At 44.5% G+C, this 21,266-nt stretch overlaps 1 protein-coding gene across 19 annotated transcripts in view; it reads left to right on the forward strand.

Moving 5' to 3' along the window:
* Positions 1-21,266, forward strand: part of Kiaa1217 (KIAA1217 ortholog) — an 807,432-nt gene that overhangs the window by 535,546 nt on the left and 250,620 nt on the right. The gene's annotated exons all lie outside the window — the stretch shown is intronic.

Genomic DNA, 21,266 nt, shown 5'->3' on the forward strand with positions numbered 1-21,266 from the left:
ACTGTGCTCTTAAGTTCTTCAACTGTTTTACAGGATGCAGACCTTCCAGAGGGGACCAAAGTTGGGACATATTTGTATTGTACATTGGAAAGCATAAGGCCTGTGATTTGGGGACCACTTCTTATTTTAATGTGAATTTCCCCATAGGTCTTTACAAAATCAATTGCCTTTTCATAACCCCCCTGACTTTCACATTTAACCTGTAACTGGATGAAAGGAAATATGGGTGGGTGATTTTCATTTTTTTCCCTGATAGAGGCATAAGATTGAAGTAAGTGTGTCTCTCTTCTTTTTCCTCCTCTTCTGTCTCCACTGCCTCCTCCTTCTCTTTTACATTCTTGGATGAGACCTAGGTTCTCAAACATCCTAGGCAAGTTTACACCCTGAGTCCACCTGTAGCCTCAAGGCCAGTGTTATGAGATATCTAATCCCTTCCCTCTTGCTGTTCATAACCAATGGAATAAATCCTTCTTGGTTTATGACAACTGTGTGGCCTCAGAAAACTGGAGACCTTTGGAGCTGTGGGCTATGGCGGGAAGAATAAAATCAGGACAGCCTTGGTAGTGACAAAGCAAGGATCCTGGACCAGCTTTTTCCTGGTGACAGGAATCTCCACTGTGTTTGCTTCAGAAAAGAGACTACACAAGAGATTGAGAGTTGAGATCCCTGGCTGTGTGGCTTGTAAGAACAAATGTAAAATGTTACCATGTAGAGAAATCTGTGTCCCGAGCTCTCCCAGAAAGGAATGTACAGCTCAGTTTATGGGACCTATGAGTTCTGTTAGCCCAGAGTCCAGTGGGTGTTGGGATCTAAGGCTCTTTTCTATGTGCATCGTGGTGGGACATTGCATGACTTTGCCATTACATAGTCATTGTACCTCCCATTCCTGGTTGGTCCTAATTAAGTAACAGATGCGATACTGTGCTTCCTACTCTCAGTTCCTTTAAGGTTAACAAATGCAGATAGTCATATTGGCCCCATTAAACTGATGGCAGGCTTCCTTAGGACTGTTGGCCTGCCCTGTATCCTGCTTAGATCACATAGGATGGAGAAAGCAAAGATCCTCTCTGGACGATGTCTGACTGGGTAGCCGTGTGGTACTGCGGATCCTTCCGGGGCGACTGACCTTGACCTTTCTCCTGCTGCTCAGCAGTGAAGCAGGCTCCTGCCTCAGTTGCATCTGGAGTAGCTAGAGAGCGGATCTGATAGTCCCATGGTCATTTTCTCTCTTCGATGTTGAAGTGTTTGTGAATAGCACTCAGGGCATCAGGAGGACGTCACCATCCCATTTTCCGTGTAGTCATTAGTAAGGTAAACATGCCATAGCTTTCATTTGACTTTCTGTTCCATGGGAGAAAATTTGTTGTGTAATTGTCTCTTTGAATGTTGCACTAAGGAACTTGCATGGATTCCCTTCTCCAGTGATGTTACTGTTTAATTCCTTTCTTATATTAAGTTTTGTGACTGTTGAAGAAAATACCTCAACTGATTGCCTCGTGAAGGACAATTTTAAGTCTCTTTGTGCAGTGTATGTGTGTCCATGTATGTATGCCTGTGTGTGTGTGTGTAATCATGCATGAGTGTTTATGTGTCCAGGTGTGTGTGAGTGTGTATATCCATGTGTCTGTGAGTGTGTATGCATGAGTGTGTTATGTTGTGTTGTGTGAGGGTGTATGTGGTGTGTGTATGTGTGTGTATGGAAGACTATGCATAGCATAAAGTGTCCTAGAACAATTCTGTTTTAACAGCAGTTATTGGAGTGGTCCCATATCTTGACCTGGCTGTTTTCAAATTGCATTTAAATTCCTGCCCTTTTGTTTCCCTGGTGAGTACTATTTGCAATGACCCTCCTTGTATCTATAAACATATCAGCACATCTAAGGGACAAATTTCTGGAAGTCAAATCAGAGTACTAGTGTTGAAAGAAATCACCCAAATATATGTAAGAAACACTGGTTAGTATTGTGGATAGGGATATGACAGAGAATGTTGCATCACTTTCATATGATCCAGTCACTGTGTTCATAACAAATAATAGAAACTCTACATGTAGATGTGAATACATGACCAAGTTTGGCTAAATAAGCAATGCACAATACTGGCATCACGGGTATGATTCCATCGATATTAGAAAGAGTGGGCCACATTTTTATTGAAAAACATGTAGCCAGGTGGTGGTGTCACATGCCTTTAGTCCCAGTACATGGGAGGCAGAGGCAGGCGGATGTCTGTGAGTTCAAGGTCAGTCTAAGGATACTCAGGGCAACACAGAGAAACTCTTTCTCAAAAAAAACAAAAAGAAAAAGAAAAAGGATGTATAGTTTCTGTGTACTTATCTACAAATGTCTAGATTAATAACCAACGAATCAGAAAGAGGAACCAGCAGGATAGTGAGAATGGAAGTGTTAGGTTTTGATTACTGTACTGTTTAGATTTTTGTCACATGCAGGCAATGTTTTGACTTTAAAAAATAGTTGTCTAGCCTGTGTTCTCAGGAAGGAGGGCAGCAAACTAGCAGATGGACTGAGACAATGGCCTCATCTCCACCCAAGCAACCCCTGTTCCTTGTGCAAGGAAGGAGTGCTTTTTTTCTTTTTTCTTTGTGGGAGCAATCACTTTTAACCTCAGAAGCAGTATCTCAAATTTATTCAATCTTGATCCCTCCTTCCTAAACAGATACTAGTTTGGCTGAAATATTTTTAAGCAATCTGAACTTCTCAGCAAAAGCAGCCAATGCATCTTTGTAGGGTAGAACATCTTCCGGCCATCATACAAGGCACTCGCTGCATGACCAAATCCCATACCTTTGCAGATATTTTCTTGATTTGGTTTGGTTTTGAGGTAGGGGTCTCATTGTGTAGCTATTGTGTTTGGGCTTTTAATTTCATGGTTGATCTTTCTGTCACAGCTTCCCAAGTGCTGAGATTATAGGGGTGCACTCCCCCACCCAACTGGTATTTATTTAAGTTTTCATGGGAAGGCTCCAGTTATGCAACAAAAATTCACCTTCCCAAATGAAGCTCTATCTTAAAACACAGCATATTGCAATTTGCAAACTGTACTAGAGCTTTTCCATTCAGAGCAAGAGAAGCCAGTGATAAAAGGCACAACCTCAGAGAATGTCCTGCTCAGAAAAACACAAATGAAGCACTACATTGTGTAGTCCCAACACACCGAAGAAAGCTTTGGATGTTGTGATTTGAGGCTCCAACTCTTAACTCTTTTTTTTTTTTTTTTTGGTTTTTCGAGATAGGGTTTCTCTGTGTAGTTTTGGCGCCTTTCCTGGAACTCACTCTGTACACCAGGCTGGCCTTGAACTCACAGAGATCTGCCTGCCTCTGCCTCCCACATGCTGGGATTAAAGGCATGCGCCACCACTGCCCGGTGTAGCGCCAACTCTTTAATCCAGGTGTGCAGAATCTGTCCAGCCCTCAGTGGGATTGATTTGTGGGTCCTGTTAGCACAAACAAGCGCTGTCTTCACAGTAACTGTGCGTTTCCTCCCTTCTCCTCAGTTACTGCTCGTGAAACTCCATTATCCAGAGACATCACGGTTCTGCAGTTAATGGCAGATGCATCTCAATGCCGTATTTCACAACTGTGCACAGGCCTGCCATTAGTCAGCTAACCCAGAAAGAATCATGAGAAATAGCTCAGTTTAGCAGAAAAAGAGGAAGGTCAAGGCTGTGATGTGCAAATCAAGGGAAAGCCGTAATTGAAGCAATTTCATTAAAGAGAATATAATTACTGTTGCCCTGGGAGGAGCTAGGTGACTTCTAAGCTAAATACAGCTTTTATAAATCATTAGATAAATAGGCCAAGCTTCCCATATTGTGGGATAAATAGTGATATTTTCTTCCTCCAAATATTAAATATCATAGGTTATTTTGTGGAGGTGGGCACACCTGTGACGTGGTGGACCTGTGGAATTCAAAGGGCAGCTTTTGGGGAGTGGTTCATCTTCCACCGTGTAAGTTCCAGAGGTTGAACTTGGGTCATCTGTCTTGGCCACAAGTCCCTTTGCCTGCTGAGCCACTTGCCAGCCCACCACAGAGTTTTTATGGCACATCGACACACACAAATGAAATTTCTCTGTGCATTCCAACTCAATCTGGTCCAATCCAATTAAACTTTTCATGGTATATATCTAGGGATCACTGCAACACGTCACTACGTGTCAGAAACATCACACAATTATGTCTACTATAATTATTATTTTTTAAATAGAGAAACATCCATGTGTATGAATAGATACATTTAGGGCCATCGAGATGACACAGCAGTGAAGACTCTTGTCACCGAGCCTGATGACCTGAGTTCACTCCCTGGAACCTGTATGGTAGGATGAGAGAACATTCTCCAACAGTTGTCCTGTGACCTCCACACGCACACTGTAGCGCTTTGTCCTGCTCCAAACACACACATACATGCAGCACACACCATTGCACAAATTAATAAAACCTTTTAAAAAGAAATACATGTAAAAATGGTACCAAGACTGAGAATAAGGGAGAGTCTTGATTCCAAAGGAAAAGGAATTGGTTTTGGTTTTCCAGACAGGGTTTCTCTGTGTAACAGCTCTAGCTGTCCTGGAACTCACTTTATAGAACACGATGGCCTCAAACTCATAGAGATCTGCCTGCCTCTGCCTCTGAGTGCTGAGATCAAAGGCGTGGTCGGCCACTACCACTGGTCATGAGTGGGGATTTGAACTCAGCAATTTTAACTCCACACCTGTGGCATCATTCTGGGATTCCCTAAGGCGTGTGCTGTGAGAAGTGGTTTGCTGAGGAGGTCAGATTTCAGATGCTGTCTGTAGTCAGTCAGAAAGATTTACCTCGGGCCTCCCAGGTGCAGGGTCTTCCCTTCTCTCTTCTCCCATTTCAACAACCAAGCGTTGGGGAGCTAGGTGGGAAGAGACCCTTGCTCTGCCCTGAAGTCAGTCAGGCTTGTGAGGAATGTCAGATGCAACTGTGAAGCCACTCTCTTCCCAGCATAGCGATCAGAAACAGGTCCTCTGTGGACAGGCGCTCAGAGTTCACAGAGCCCTGCTCCTTGCTCAGTGCCCCCAGCCCCTCCCCCACCCACGTTTTCTGTTTCCTTGTAGGATTTCAGAAGTGCTCACTGGAATGGAAGAGACAAATTAGGCAACTTCCGTAGCCAGAAATAAGACTGGATGGGACAAGGCTGGCCTGGGACCAGGGTCTCTAGGAAAGCCTGTGTACAGATCTCGGCAAGTTTCCATAAAATACTAAAACTTGGTGGGGGCTCTAGCGAAGCGGCCGCACAGGGTGTGACAGAGCGGAGAGTGACCGCATGGCGTCTGCATGCATGAGGTCCTGGATTCCATCTCCACCACTGTAGAACAGAAAATAAACACAAGTCAAAATTAAAATCACTAAAACTTGTTCTAGGCCAGCCTGGTCTACAGAGCGAGATCCAGGACAGGCACCAAAATTACACGGAGAAACCCTGTCTCGAAAAACCAAAAAAAATTCACTAAAACTTTGTGGATTCATGTAGTTTTGACCCTAAAATAAAATTTCTTGTACCCCAAGGATGCAAACAACAACAAAACAAAACCCCCGAAACAAACCCCAAATATATAAACATATAATCAACAAATCTGGGGCTTAACTTCTTTGTTAGAAAATGTGCAAGAGTCAAGTTTAAACAAGGCACAGGTTTTGGGGTTCATACAGAGCTCCACTTTCTGCCCTACACCTGTCTTGCTCACCTGCCTGACCCCTGCTCTGAACACTGACCATAACCAAAATTTGTGTCACATTTTTCCTGGAAGCACTGTGCTGGGGTGAAAGGAATCTCACCTCTGTCGTTGGACAGACTCAGTTTGAGTTCTGGTTGTACTGCTTGGTATTTGAGTGGTCTTGAGCAGGTCATGCTCTGCACAAGCTTCTTTTTCTCCTGCGTGGCAAGATCATCTAGATTCAAGGTGTGAGGAGTACTTAGGCCAGTACCTGGCGTGTGGTGGGTGTTCGATACCTGGCAGTAGCTCTACTGGAAACATTTCATGACATTTTATGAGGAGCAATGGCTTTTTGCCCAGTGCCTCAGTTATTGTGAGGTTGTTCTGGGTGGGAGGGACCCTTGAACTGCTACAGGAATCGGCCTAGCTTCTTGGAGAAGGAATCTGAAGCTTGGGGAGTTCACCAGTTCAGTTTCTTGAAGACTAACAGGTCCAAAATGAGTGGTTTTCCACTGACAAACAAAAAAAGGGTCCTGGGAATTGGTTTGGGTGTTTAAGCTTGTGTATTATTTTCTTTTTGTTGTCTGTTTTAGAAACAGGACCTTTTGGCTGACCTGTAACTCACTATGTAGACCAGGCTGGTCTCGAACTCATAGAGATCTGCCTACTTCTACCTCCCAAGTACTGATATTAAAGCTGTGTGCCACTGTGCCATCTTTATGCTAACCGCAATGGCCTTATTCTCACACTTAATAAGTCACATATTTGCCATGCATAGGTACTATCCATCATTTTGATCATTCACTGTGGGCCAGAAACATGTCACTTAAGGAAGAAGGTCTATTGTGTAGAGACTTTTAGATACATATAAATGCCATGAAGGAAAAAAGAGGGCTATATGGGAAGAAGCCATCCTAGAAAATAATGAAGCTTAGATTTTTCAGGAGGAAGAACATCTAAGGGCAGAGATTCCGAGGCACAGAGGAATTTCTTTGTTGAATAACTCAAGTGACCCGGGCAAGGTGGCTGCAGTTCCTGAACAGCATTTGGAGCTTTGGAGTGTTTTCTTCCTGTAGCGCAGAAGTGGTATAGCCAGGGAGGGAGAATGGCTTATATTTTTAGCATTTGTCCAAATGTTATTGTACAGAGAGCCACCTAGGCAGGAGATACTGATTGACCCCCAGTCCTTCTCCATCAGTGCAGCTATCCTGTACTGATGACTGTAGACACTGTAGATGTCTAAAACATACTGGAGAGCCCCACCGCCAGCACTTCACAGAGTTCTGGGGATCTGTCAGCGATTTGTGCCTCCGGGTCCCGTGCCTGGTATTCAGAAGCATAGTTCCACAGTCTGCCATCAACCCAAAAGGGCAAATGTTATTTCTGTTCTGTTTTCCCCACTTCTAAACACATTCAGAAAGTGCACTGGGGTTTCTAAAGTGTTTCCTTTTGACCATAAAACAAGGTACCCAGGAGTGCAAGGTACCCAGCATGCAAAGTGCACATCACAGGATGTGATGATGTCTGAAACAAGATACATGCACATTAGGTTCCTTGTTCAGGGTTGTTACAGTGACAGGATAGTACCCCTAACCTTTGACTTGTCATCTGCTCTCAACAGAAAAAGAGAAACCAGTAATATATATTTCAGAGAATTTGTTGAAGCTTTTCCTGCAACCTGGCTCGGGTCAGGCACTTAATGCACTCTGGGGAGGTTGGCAAAAATCAAAACAACAACAGCAACAAGAAAACAAAAAAACATAAAACGGGTGTGTAGCCTGGCTTTTGGTTTTGTTTTGTTTTTGCTTTTTGTTTTGCTCTGACATCAAATCCAGGACCTCAGCCTGCTTACTCAGCCTGTGCTCTGCTCCTAGCCCTGGGCTGTCAACATTGCCAAGTCCCACTGACACCTTCAACAGTGGGGCTTGTCCAGTTTGGACTTGTTTGTGAAAATTACTGGCAAGCCCATGAGGTAGTATTTGACTCCTGCACTTTACAGACAAGGAAGTGGGCTTTGGAGAAATGATGTGGTCTGGATTAGTTTTGCCCATAGGAGCCAGAGACGGATCTGAAAGTGGGTTTATATGACTCTTCAGAAACCATGACAGTAGCCAGGTGGGGTGGCTGATATAGGCCATCCCATCTGAAGCCTAGGGTGGGAGTAGGGAAGTCCCTGGGTGGTTTTTCAAACATTTGGATGTCAAGAGTTTATTCAACTCTTTATATGAACATTTGATATGGTTATTGCTGAAGCTCCAAATTGATGAGGCAATTGGCCCAAACGCCAGCACTGAAACCAGTTGGCAATCCAGGCTTTGTCATTTGATGCTGATTTAGACAAAGCTCTGCCTCCAGGCCCACGGCCTGTGTGCATGAACTGTCCCAGCATATACCGAGGAGCTAGACATGGTTCCTTCCCACGCAGCGAGCTCCAATTTTCTTTAATGGCTGGTGTGTGGGTGGGGCTTCTTCGGCCAAGTGAAATGTATGTTAAAGAGACACATTCTTGCTGGGATTTTTGGTGTCCACATCCGCGTTTCCTAAAACTCCGCCCATAGTGCATTTGCATAGCAGTGAGTAAAACCAGTATTTTCTATCTGGGAGTGAATCACATTCCCAATCCTGAGCCTGCCTGTCTCTCTGTCTGTTTGTCTGTCTGTGGGTTGTGGCGGGCCAGCTAGCTGGAAGAATGGACTAGGCTACAGTCCAGCTGCACTTGGAAAGGGCAGGACCTGTCACTCATGGGCCGGACCCTTTTCTGCTCAGAGAACTCTCAGGTCTGGCTGATGGCTGCAGCTGGCCCTGAACATGGAGTCTCCAGCCTGCTCTCCACGGGAAAGGCCAAGGAGGGAAACAGGCCTGGGTTATTTCTGCTGTCGGGGGTCCCACGGTGAAGCAAGCAGGAGACAGGTACACAAGTCCGTGATTCTAGGGGTTGTCTCTCTTCCCAGGTGTCTGTAAACTGCTGTGTCATGTTTCTGATCCCTGGCCACTTTGTCCTGAGAGGGAGCCAGGAAGGGCCAGAGGTCATGCGGTCATTTTTAAAATTATAGCTCTCAGGTCCACCTTGATTGTTCCCAGTTGTTAATCTTGTTTAACAATAGCTAAATTGCTTTTCTTTATTCTGAAAAGAGTTTTTTCTCAATTTTCTACTCGAAAGTAGGAAGCTTTTCTCTTGATTATATTGAAATGTTTCTGTCTAACTAAAGCATAATCATTGTGGCTCACCTTGCTGGACTCTGAATTCATGCCTGTGGGCACCTGGTTTAGAAATGCCAAGTACATGTGGGAAACTGAGTGCTGTTGCTTAGCACTTGGTGGCTCTCGTCTACAAATCCCAGTGTTTAGGCTGAGAGTTCAAGGCCCGCCTGGGATACTGACTGAGACTCGGCCTCAAAAAAGCAAAACATGAAAGACAAATGAAAGCCACCTCCAAGCCAGTTTTCTCAGAATCAAGAGATGCACCTCCCTTTCTTGTCTTGCTTTGGTTCTCGTCTGTGTGCCTGTTAGCTCTGTTGTTTTTGGGGTGGCGGGGATGGAACCCAAAGCGAGCTAGGCAAAGAGCTCTACCACTGTGCTGCACCCCAGCCCGTGAGTTTCTCAAAAGCTTACGCAGCTGCTTCTGAACTGGGCTGCCTCACCTCTGCAAAGGGAAGACGAAGCCTGGGCATGCTCCGTCTTGTTCCTGCCTGACTTAGAACCCCTATTGATCTGGGCAGGAGCTCTGCAATCCTCAGAGACTGGGCAGGAGAAGCCGCAAGGCTCCACAGTCCTGAGGAAGTTGATCAGCTGTGTCCTGTGAGGAAGCATTTTTGACACAGTGGAGGCAGGGGAGGGACTTTGTGGAAGCCCAGGCAGAGAAAAAGTAAAACTTCAAAAGAAGAAAGCCCTAAAACGAGATCTGTTTGATGTATGGCTGATCTGTTATTTCATGGACCTGTCTCCTGACTGCCAGGATTACACTCTGGGATGAAACATCATAAAATAGGGACAGTTGCCAGGTCTGATATGGGAACGAAGCAAAGGGGCAAGAGAGTTTTCTGAGGGAACAGACCAACTGCAGTTCCCACCGTATGCATATATATGTGTGTATTGGAACATTCCAACGTTCGGTTCAGACTACGCGCTGCTGCTGGCAGTGTTGAAGTCAATTCCTTGGCTCAGTATACTTTGTTCAGACAGTTTTGGGCCAAGATGGTTCCAAGAATAAGGAAGTGGGGCAAGACAGAGAATGTTGGGTCTATGAAGAGTGACCAAACAACAAGACAGGTGATGATGGGCCATAAGTAAGGAAGGAGACGTTACTTGTTTGTGTGAAAAGAAGGCCAAAGGCCCAGGGACTTGGAAAGGCTGTAAAGATATTTTTGACCTGGGGGTGGGGTGGTACGGGGAACGTAAGTGCACATAAATGAACGGCTAGCCCTGAGATGGACTGAGTGATGGAAAGGAGTGCAGTCGTGGCCCTGGGACCTCATGGCTGCCTGAAATGCACACTGACAGCTGACGACCCTGTGGCTTTGTTGTTAGGAGGGCTGGTGGCTTACTCTGGGCCTGGGTTAATTCTTGAAGGACTGGATTAGTTACTGGAGAAGCCGGTCATTGTGAAGCTCGGTCTCTCTTCTCTCCTACATGTACACACTTGCTCTTCTGCTTTCCACTGTGTTGAAGCGGCAGGAGGCCCTCCCTGGCTGTGTTCTGACTTTTTCCATCTTCTAGAGCATGAACCAAAATGAACCTTGCTCTTGCTCCATGTGCTACTTAGTTAATTCTTCTAAGTCTTGATCTGATTATCAGCTCCGGTCAAACATACCTCAGAGAATCACAGGACTCAGGAGACTAAAGGTTAACCAGGTCAGTCCCAAAGGCTAGGGAGGTTCCCAAGGCCGGGTAGCTCTGGGGTCTTCTCCAGGGATTCAGAAGAAGTTAGAGATGTAGAATTGGGGGTCTGGCTTCAAGGGACACCTTATGCCACTAGTTTATGACTTTCTGGAGGAAGGCAGATGATCATGGACAGGGGCTTGCACGTCCACCCTGATGTGTGTCTTGTTTAACAGCATTCTATAAATTGGAATTCTAGTTTCTGATTCAGGTCCCGGCTTCTCACTTCTTTCTGTCCCTTCAGGTAGCCCCAGGAGCTGAGTGGTATCCTCTATTAACTAGAGCCTATACAATACTATTTTTAATTAAAAAAATTAAATTATGTGTCTCTGTGTATCTGTGTATGTGAGGCCAGGTGCCTGAGGAGGCCAGGGGATCTGCTGGAGCTGGAGTTTCAGGCAGTTGTGAGCTGCCCACCATGAGTGCTAGGAACCAGACTCGGGAACTCTGCATGAGCAGTACACGCTCTTAACCATGGAGCCATCTCCCCAGCCCCTGTGCACTAGTATTTGAAGGTCTCTGATGAATAGTGTTACGCATAGCAAGTGTTATATAGAGACAGATTCTCAGTTAGGAAAGTAATGTTCAACAATTAAAACTTTATCTATTTGCATATTTTAATCACTTGCTTTAGATATGCTAGGCAAGCAGTATTCCTCCAGACTTCACCCCATCCTTGGTCTTTTGAGAGGTTTCACTATGCAGCACAGACTGGTCTTGGATATGCAATCAATCCTCCTGCCTCCTAAGTACTGAATTGACAGGAGTGCCCTCCCATATCCAGTAAAAGAGAGAGTGTTATATTGGATGAGTTAGTGTGGCCTCCAAACCCTAAAAGCAGAGCTGCACACGAAGGGATGTGCACACGTGCTCGTGCTCTCGAAGTGACACAGGATCTTTGAAGTCCTGATTGGCTTTCAGAATCTGGGGCTAACAGTGGCGTGAAGTCAAGGAAGAGAGTGAAAAGGTGAGTTTGTAAAAGTCTCAGGCTGAGGCTCAGGGTCCAGGTGTCCAGGAGTAGTGTGTGGCGCCTGTGTGACAGGGGGGTGCAATTCCTGGCATTCCTTGGCTTAGATGTCACTGTGTCAGTGGACTGCAGATGTCTATCAGCTCTGTGTCATCTGATGCCTTTTCCCTGCAAGCTGTTCTGCCTCCCAGCCCAGGGCTCCAGGGCAACTCTGAAGATGAAGAACAGAGACAGACTGAGGCCGGGGATAAACTTGCTTAAAGTGACCAGGAAATTAAAAAAAAAAAAAAAAAAAAAAAAATGGTGGGTGGTGTCTGTGTAAGAAGGTTTGTCCCTGAGTAGGGAGGAGAGTGTCCCCAAGTCACACTCTCAGGGCTTCTTAGAGGTTTTCCACATAACTTGAGATTACCCAGACAGGAACGTCTTCAAAATACTTGTGACCAACTATGGGCTGTGCTCAGGGGTCCTTTCTGTGAAGTTCTAGAGCAGTGGTTCTTAGCCTGTGGGTCAAGACCCCTTTGGGGGGGTCAAACAACCCTTTCACAGAGTCAAATATCAGACATTCTGCATATCAGATCTTTATGTTAAGATTCATAACAGTAGCGAAATTACAGTTATGAGGTAGCGACAAAATAATTTTAAGGTTGGGGGGGTCACCACAACATGAGGAACTGTATTAAGGGGCACAGCATTAGGATGGTTGAGAAGCACTGGGCTAGAACCTGGAACTGAACCTTGTGTTTCCACCACATCTACACTCTGGGAGCCTGAGCAGGCTTGAAGGTGACAAGCTCATTGGAGGACTGTGCCCCTCCCTGGCCTGCTACACTCAGATGGAGAAAGGGAAGGATTGAAGGAGAATCAAAGAAGCTTCCACCTCCTCTCAGGGCCTGTTGAGTTCAACCCCCCCCCCACACACACACACAGGCACACACGCATGCACACATGCACACACGCACACACACCAGACCATGCTGCCCACTTTGGCTCCGTTGCTCTCAAGAGCTCAAGTGTCTCCATTAGGGATTTTCCCATGGCTTAAAATTCCAGCCCTGCTGCTTTCCCTGTGGTAGGGCCTCCCCTGTGTTTGCCTTTCTCACCTTGTAAAGAAAACACGAGGCATTAGTCCTCAGTTGTGAGGGTGTGAGGAGGAAGAAAAGATGATTGAAATGGAAGTATTCTCACTGTAAACCCCTTAGCTTGGATGTTCGTGCGTGCGTGCGTGCGTGCGCACACACGCTGACAGCTAGAAACGTCAAGCCCAGAGGTGTGTCTCTTTGAAGGATTAGGAAGGGGACACAAATGAACAGCTGTGCTTCAGGCAGCCATTTCAGGCTTGTTCCCTAGAAAGACTCAGAGCAATTGGGAAGCCCTCCACCTAGGACAGAACCCTGAAAATTGAATGGACTCTGTAGCTCGTTGAAACTGGAATGTGCTGATGTCTACGTTTGTATTGTGGAATAGTTACACCCCAGAAAGCATATTCTAAAAGACAGTCTTGAATTATTAAGTAGTCTCCTAACAACGTTATCTGGACGGGCAATGACCCTTTGTACATTTGACAAAAATTACTAATCCTGGAGTGTTGTTATTGACCTTGCATACCAGTTCTGTTTGTGGAGTGAACATGCCTGTTCTTTACCCCATTGATGGGACACTCAAAAGGGGAGGGGAGGGTAATAATGGGCTCACAGTAGCAGAGGTGGAGGGTCAAAGGCCTCTTTGTAGAAGGGAGTGAGTTTCAGAGTTGCAGGAGGTGTTTAATGCCGAGGCCACAGATTTGCACCAGCAACCCTGTACTAGAATGCACGTCCTAACACAAATCACTGGTGTTCCGACCGTTTGCCTTCTGAGATGGCCATGTGGAATTTGGCACCAGCCTTCAAGGTTGTCTGGCAAGTGCACATTGAGTGTGTAATTGAAGGAACCTACTGGACTGATTTTTCCATTGTTCTTAGGAAAAGTAGGCCCTGAGTTCTATTCTGGATTTAGTTAGAACTGATTGAGTACTTTTCTCCCAGGCTTTAATGCTTTGGCGGTGGCACCCTCTACAGAAAGCTCTGGAATGTTGATGCTGCATGGAAAAGATATTTGCCCGAGTTAACCATGGGAAACTCTCTAAATTTAGATACTTGAGCAAATCTCTGCAGCAACTGAGCCAAGGCATAGTGACAGAATGCTTTGGCCTTTCAGACCCAGTTATTGGCATACACAAGGAGAAAGACCCTCCTCTCTGCCTGTGAGTGGAGGAAAAGAAATCTTGATATGTAGCTACCACTATGCTATATTACCCAGTTACAAAACATACAGTGAATATGCATGCGCACACACACACACACACACACACACACACACACAGCAACAATACTTCCATGTCGCAGTGTCCAGTCCCATCAACATTACAGAGGATTCAGGGAGGAAGCAATGCAAGGAAGAAAGGAATGGACAGAACAGAGGAACTGGGGTCTGGATTTGTTGGGCAGAAGTATGCAGTTGTGCTGAGAATTCAGATATTCCACCTATCCGTGGGGACCCACACAGGGAGAAAATGGTTCAAGAGAGAGTGTGGGTAATCAAGCATGGGTGTGGGCATGTGTTGCCAGTCAGGTGGGTAAGTTATAGTCTGTTTAGTAATATTTTCAGGAGTCCCAGTTTTGGGGCTAGGTGAGGCGGGAGACCCCATGCTCAACAAAAGCACTGTAAGTCACTTCATCATCAAGGTTGAGGGACAAGGTCCACCCTCCCAAGAAAGTGCCCCTAATAGGAAGACCCCGGTGTCTGTCTCCGTTGTGATTTGGTGCTGCCTCTGAGGTCGTCCGTGGCAATCTTGATGCTCCTCCATTCCAGACTTGGACTGCTTCCTAGAGTTTGTGGATATAAATACACCCAGGAGATTAGCATCTCGTCATAAGCTTCTTAATTGTGCTTCTGCAGTTGTGAGGCAGCTACCCTGTCTTGGGACTTATCAAGGTGGAGTCTGTGGTGGTGGCTCAGATTTGAACGTGTACAAAAGGCTGGACCACTGGGGACAATGCTTGTGATCAATGTGGGACATGCTTGCTACACCAGTCCACTGGGTTTTCATCTACCTGGGTTTTAACCCTCCTACAGGAAAGCCTAGGGTCTCAAGTGTCTCCCAGAAGAGACAATGGGTTCTTGGATACCTAAAGTCACTGTCCCTCTGTCCTTCCTTAATCTCTCAATGTTTAGTTAGCTGTTTGCCTTTGGTGTGTGTTAGGACATTAACCAATGATGTATTTTGATTGTTGGAGTTGAAGGCCTTTTGCCTGTTGCTGGTACTGTTACAGATGGGTCTCCCTCAGGTGACAGAGTTAGTTTCCTTTCAATGTTATGGATAGCTTCTAACACTTTTATTATGGAAAACAAATACATGTAAATAAACATATATTCATAATGGTTTAGGAAGAGAATTTAAGCTTTGTTGAGGCAGTTATAGATTTGGTACTGGATATTACAAAATTACTCACTGAAATCCATGGGAGTCTGGCTCTAGGGCCCCACACATACAAAATTCGAAGATGCTCCAGTCACTGATTTTAAAAGGTGCAACATTTGCCTAGAACTGACACTCACTGTCTCATATGCTTTGAATCATCTCCAGATTACTCATAATACATTATGCAAGGTAAATTCTGTGTAAATAGGATTCCTTTCATGTTTTATTTGAGGGAATCATGAGACAAAAATAGTTTTTGCATGTTCAGTAGAGACACAATACTTTTTTCTGAATATTTCTGAAATGCCATTGGTTAAACTCATGAGTGTGGAACCCACAGATTCAGAACCCATGGCTGTAGAGGGCCTACTGTACTTTGTCAGTTATGAACCCCAAATCCACACAAGTACATTGTCATTTTTCTTTCTTTGCTCTGAGGCGGCTGAGAGCAGAGTATATATAATAAAAGTCAAGTCTGTTCAAAATCTAGCCTTTTCATATTTTTGTAGTATATCTGAAATGTGTAGAGGGACAGGAGAAAGACATGTGTTAAAAGGAGCTGGTGAACGCATACCCACTGTTGAGTAGAGAGGAGGTGGGCAAGAGCACCAGGAGACAGATTGGGTGTAAACAGATGAAAGGTGAAGTCCCCAAGAGCATGCTGAACCAGTAGGACCTGCTTCAGCTTTTACAGAAGTATGCTAGGAAGGAAAGAAAGCCAAGCTTATGCACAAAGGGACTGTCACAGACATTCCAGGAAGCCACTGAGCTGAGAGAGGTGGCATGTTTTCTTCTGAGGTTCATTGCAGAGCATAGCTACAGTAGGCCCTGCACTGTATACACAACAGAGGGATTTGTAGAGAGTAGGAAAGGAAATACCTGAAACAGGGTTTTGTTGTTGTTGTTTTTCTTGAGACAGGGTCTCACTATGTAGCACTGCCTCTGGAACTCACTTTTGAGTGTTGGAATTAAAAGTATAAACCCCCGCCGGGCGGTGGTGGCGCACGCCTTTAATCCCAGCACTCCAGGTGGATCTCTGTGAGTTCGAGGCCAGCCTGGGCTACCAAGTGAGTCCCAGGAAAGGCGCAAAGCTACACAGAGAAACCCTGTCTCGAAAAACAAAAAACAAACAAACAAACAAACAAACAAAAAAAAGTATGAACCCCCAAAACAGCCCTAAAACAATAATAATAAAAAAGTTCTTTTTTTAATGTGCAGTGTTTGCCTGTGTGAGTTTATGTGCACCACCTGCATGTAGGAATTGAGAAGGCCAGAAGAGGGTGAGAAGGCCAGAAGAGGGTGGAGAATTTCCTGAAACTGGAGTTAGACTGTTGTGTGGGTGCTGGGAACCAAAGCTGAGTCCTCTATAAGAGCAATAAACTCTCTTAACCACTGAGCCATTTCTTCAGCTTTCTATGATAATCAACATTCTTTTTGCTTTTTGTACTTTCTATCTATCTATCTATCTATCTATCTATCTATCTATCTATCTATCTATCTATCTATCTATCTGTGTGTGTAGGTCAGAGAACAACTTCTGAGAGTTGCTTCTTTCCTTCCAGCAGGGTTTGAACTCACGTCCTCAGGCTTGCCAGCAAGCGCCTTTACCCACTAAGGCATCTCACCGGCCCAATCAACACTTTTCTTACATTAATTAGGCAAGAATCTATTACCATGTTGGGCTTGATAGTTTTTGAGGACATTGGTCATGACCTTCATCAGTTACCTGTACTTGAGGAGTTTATACTTTGAACCATATGTGATGGTTATATTGATTTTACACTTGGCTTCAAGTGCACGGATGTTTATTTCAGACGAAATGAAAATCAGCTGAATTGATGCCACTGTGTACGTCTCTGGTCCTTTAAAGAGTGCCAGATCTTTTGTAGCTGACAACCTTGTGACCATCATCCTCATTTTGGTTCACACTGTTTAATCCCATGATATTGGCATGCTCTGTTGCCTGTAGAGATTCCAGTCGCTTCCTTGGCTTTCTTTCTCAGCTCTTGCCTTTATTCAAGACAAAGTCTGAAAGAGGGCTCTTATTTCCTAAGGCAACTCTGAGTTAGTAGAGTAGGAAACTGGGCAACCAGCCCAATCCCTCACATCATCTTGTTTGTTTCTGAGAAAGAGTCTCCCTAAATATCCTAGGTCACCCTCCAAGCTTCTAACCTTCTGCTTCCAAGTGCTGAGATATAGGCATGTACCACCTCACCCAGTGAAGACTGATAGTATTTTAATTTGTTCAATTTTTTCACAATTATTTGATCATACTCATTCCCCTCCCCAAAACTGATCATTTTTTTTATTGTTTTTCATCTTTTGTCCATTTTGCTACTTTTGACGATGACTCCCTGGCAACTCTCTCTGAAGCTTGGTGACAGGAATCAAAAGACTCCTGCCAGGATGGCATCTTGACCATCTTACCAGCTGTAATCAGAGGTGAAAGAGTTGGAGTGGAAATTTATTAGGCTTGATAAGATGGGGGCTGAATTATTCATAACTTTAGGCCCTTGCTTTTCTCTGGGAAAAATGAAATGAATTTTTATTAAAAACCCACTAAGATCCAGACATTCACACAGCTGTTGGGAGGGTACAGATTAATAAAGGGCATTTATGTTCTCAGTGAGCTCCAGTTTACCCGAAGTCGCTGGCACACACAGAATCAGTAAGATGAATATTCTGCTGGGCACATGCGGAATGCTTTGTCTGAACCCAGAGGAGCAGAGTTCTCCCCAGGTACAGAGGTGTTTAGAGCAAAGGGGGGATTTGAATCAATCTTTAAAGAATGTTAGAAGGCTAATAACACCATGCTGGCTTTTCTAAAGAGTCTTTATTTTTGTAGTTGATGCCCAGTAAGAGTCATGACACTTTTCAAAGAGAAAAGGTACCAGTTGTGGGATGCATACCGTCTTCTCATCCAGGCATCCTGTTGGTTGAGAAGAGACTTGCCATTCTGTGTGCATGGCTGCCTGGCTGCCTGCCACCATGCGGTACGTGGGGCTGGATTTTTCATAAATGACATTTCCTATTACCTTAAGTTTAATTAAAGAGACGATGTGCTTTCTGGCTACCCTGTAATTGACAGTGGTAACCACCCCCCTTTAACTCTGAGTTCCTGCCCTACAGCTCCCATCTACAACAGTTAGTTAATCATCTGTACACTCAGGCTCACAGTGGCTTCAGGAGTTGCTCCTTATTTATCGCAACGATGGGGATCAAACCGAGGACTTTTGCATGCTAGGCAGGTGCTGTGGCACTCAGCTGCACCCCATGCCGACGAACTTCTGTTCAGAAAAAAGAAAATTGGTGAACGGGAAAGGACTCGGGGTAAATCATCGCTCCTGGTTTCATTTGGGTAGAAAGGTCATACTTACTTACGTTGGATTTTCAAAACACCAGGCACAATAATGATTCCCCATGCACTTTATGTTGCATTTGAAATGTGTATTTGAAATGGGCATAGAGCTGTGCTTTATTTTCTCCCAGCCAATTAACTTGCTGACCTCCTGCCAAGGTTTGTCCATTTAAAAAAGGATTGCTAAAACATTCATTAAGAAAGCATATAGCAAGTAAATGCTTTGGCAGAGACATGAAGGCTAATGTTTGGACCCAAGCACTCATTTGCCCAGGGCTTATCACTCGGAAAGCAGGAGTGGTGCTGGCTTTTCCCTGGGACCAGGAGTCTTCTTTGGTCTCTCTTATGTGCAGCCCTTAGGATAGAATAGGTTTGATTTTTCTCTGGAAAGCTTATGAAGTTGAGTATGATGGTTCATGCATCCAGCCCTTTGTTTTTATCTATCTATCTATCTATCTATCTATCTATCTATCTATCTATTTATTTATTTATTTTGTTTTTTTTTCGAGACAGGGTTTCTCTGTGTAGCTTTGGAGCCTGTCCTGGAACTCACTTGGTAGTCCAGGCTGGCCTCGAACTCACAGAGATCTGCCTGGCTCTGCCTCCTGAGTGCTGGGATTAAAGGCGTGCACCACCACCGCCTGGCCGCATCCAGCCCTTTGGAGTCAGAGGCAAGCACGTTACAAGTTCCCAGCTAGCTTAGGCAGCATAGAGTTCCAGATCAGCCTCGGCTGCACACATAGACTCTGTCTTTAACAAAGAATGGAGGAAGGAAAAGAAGAGCTGCAATCTGTGTGCACATAATGCAGATAATTGGTATCACGTATCATGCCTTTTCCATACCTAAGGATGGAGGAGTTGGTTTTGTGTAAAATAACTGAAGCTTCCATGTCTGTGTTTGTAAAAGATAGTGAAAGATATTCACGTCTCATCTCTCTTCCTCATCCCATCAGCTGGAAGAAATCATTGCTTACATGAATATGGAAATGGCACCTGCATCATGAGGGTGGGCAGTGGGCTATGGAAACAGAACTCAGGACAGGGTGCTAATTCTGGTTGTAAGCCCACCCAAGTCACCAGTCTGGTCTTCTTCTCTGTCTGTGGAGTAAAGATGTTAGAGATGCAAAATTCTGACTTCATCCCTTGACTTCCAATAGAGAATAATTGATTTTTAATCTCGCTCTTAGAAAATCACATTGTGAACAATTACTCAAGACTAAAACTCAAGGTTGTTGATGTAAAGAAACAGTTTTGGTCATTGAACACAGGGTAGTCACGTGAATTCTGACATCGGTTTCCGATGCTCACCTAGTTATCTGGTCTCAAGAACACTGATCTTGTGGGCTGTTAGATCAAATACTTACATGCCATCCCTTCATAAGCATAAAGGCAATTTATGTGTATATATCCCACTAAAATAAATCACTAAATTGAACAAATAATGACATCTTATTTTCAACTTTTGGCTAATTAGCAAGCATGAAAAATAAATGTGATGGATTATGCCACTTCACATAGCTTATATTTGAAGTATAGCTTATGTTTCTTTCTTTTGATGGTACTCAAGAGTAATCTTGGCGTGTGCCTCCAAACTCAAATGCAAGACAATATTTCTTTGTAATACATACCACACCCTATGCCTTTCTGTTTGTTCTGCCGAAGGGAAATGGGGGAGATTGCCAGATTTCTGTGAGAATTACAGGGTTTTCAGATCATCATGGAGAAAATTACTGAGATTCAGTGTCATTGGGAAAAAGCATATTCTTAATTTGCCTGTAATTTTTCTTTTAATGGGTACTTTGGCTCCATTTTCAAAGCATACTCAAAGCTTTCTTTCCCAATTTGGCATCAGATTTATTTCTTTAAATGCCTTTAATTTTAGGATTATTTTCTCTTTTGATTGACACAAAGTGTATCATTCCAGAAGGGAAAATATCAACACATATTTGATTAAGGAACTTAATAATACTGAGTTTTATAATCACTTACCTAGAAGTGGAGGTTAGTGGTTGTAAATACCAGAGAAACCACTCCCTATAACCAACACACTGGGAATTTTGAGATTTTGGATCACAAGTGCTCGTTTCAGTTCTCAGTATAACTATTTATTACTTTTCACTAAGAGAGCGAGGACTAGGAATGCTGAGCTTGTACTCATGGGTCTTCTAACATCTCCCCCTAGACACAGTTGGTTCTAGCTCAGGGTGTTGCTTTGGACTTCAACATATTCAAATGAAGACTGTTTCATTCGACCCAGCCTGCGACAGGATAAAATAGCCCCTGTTGAGAGGTGCATGCCCTCACTTCCATTTTAAGCTGGTCATAGGGAGCACAGAAAGATCAAGGCCCATGGGGATGCTCACTAGACCTGGGCCTCTGATTGGAGGATCTCTGAGCTGAGGAGACAAACTGACATCCCATACCCACCCTACTGCGAGTGCCTCCTGCCTCCTCACTTCCCTCTGCATGATCAACACCCGTTTTCTACAGATGGCAGTATGTTTAGAGAATGAAATCAGATGAGGACAATTACCAGGCAAATCACTTAGTAATGCCAGTGCCCAGACTAGGAGCCAGGGGTTCAGAACATGGCTGGGGAAGCTCCTGACTCACTGTGTGGCCCTTAGCCTCCGAGCTGTTTCCTGGACTCAATCATCACACCTGCTGCAGAAGCGTTCACGTTGCATATATAACTGAGTAATGTCTGAAGTTTCTTTCAATTCGAAGATGTCTCTTTCAAGCAATCAATTGTAAAAAGAATGTGTTCTGGGCTGGAGAGATGCTTTAGCAGCTGAGGGCATTGGCTGTTCTTCCAGGGGACCTGGGTTTAATTTCCAGCACCTACACAGCTCCTAATTATCTTTAACTTCAGTTCCAAGGGGTCTGATGCCTTCTAGTCT

The sequence above is a fragment of the Peromyscus californicus genome, unplaced genomic scaffold (genome assembly GCF_007827085.1).
Source record: "Peromyscus californicus insignis strain IS unplaced genomic scaffold, ASM782708v3 Scaffold_8__1_contigs__length_139910024, whole genome shotgun sequence".
Lineage (NCBI taxonomy): Eukaryota > Metazoa > Chordata > Mammalia > Rodentia > Cricetidae > Peromyscus > Peromyscus californicus.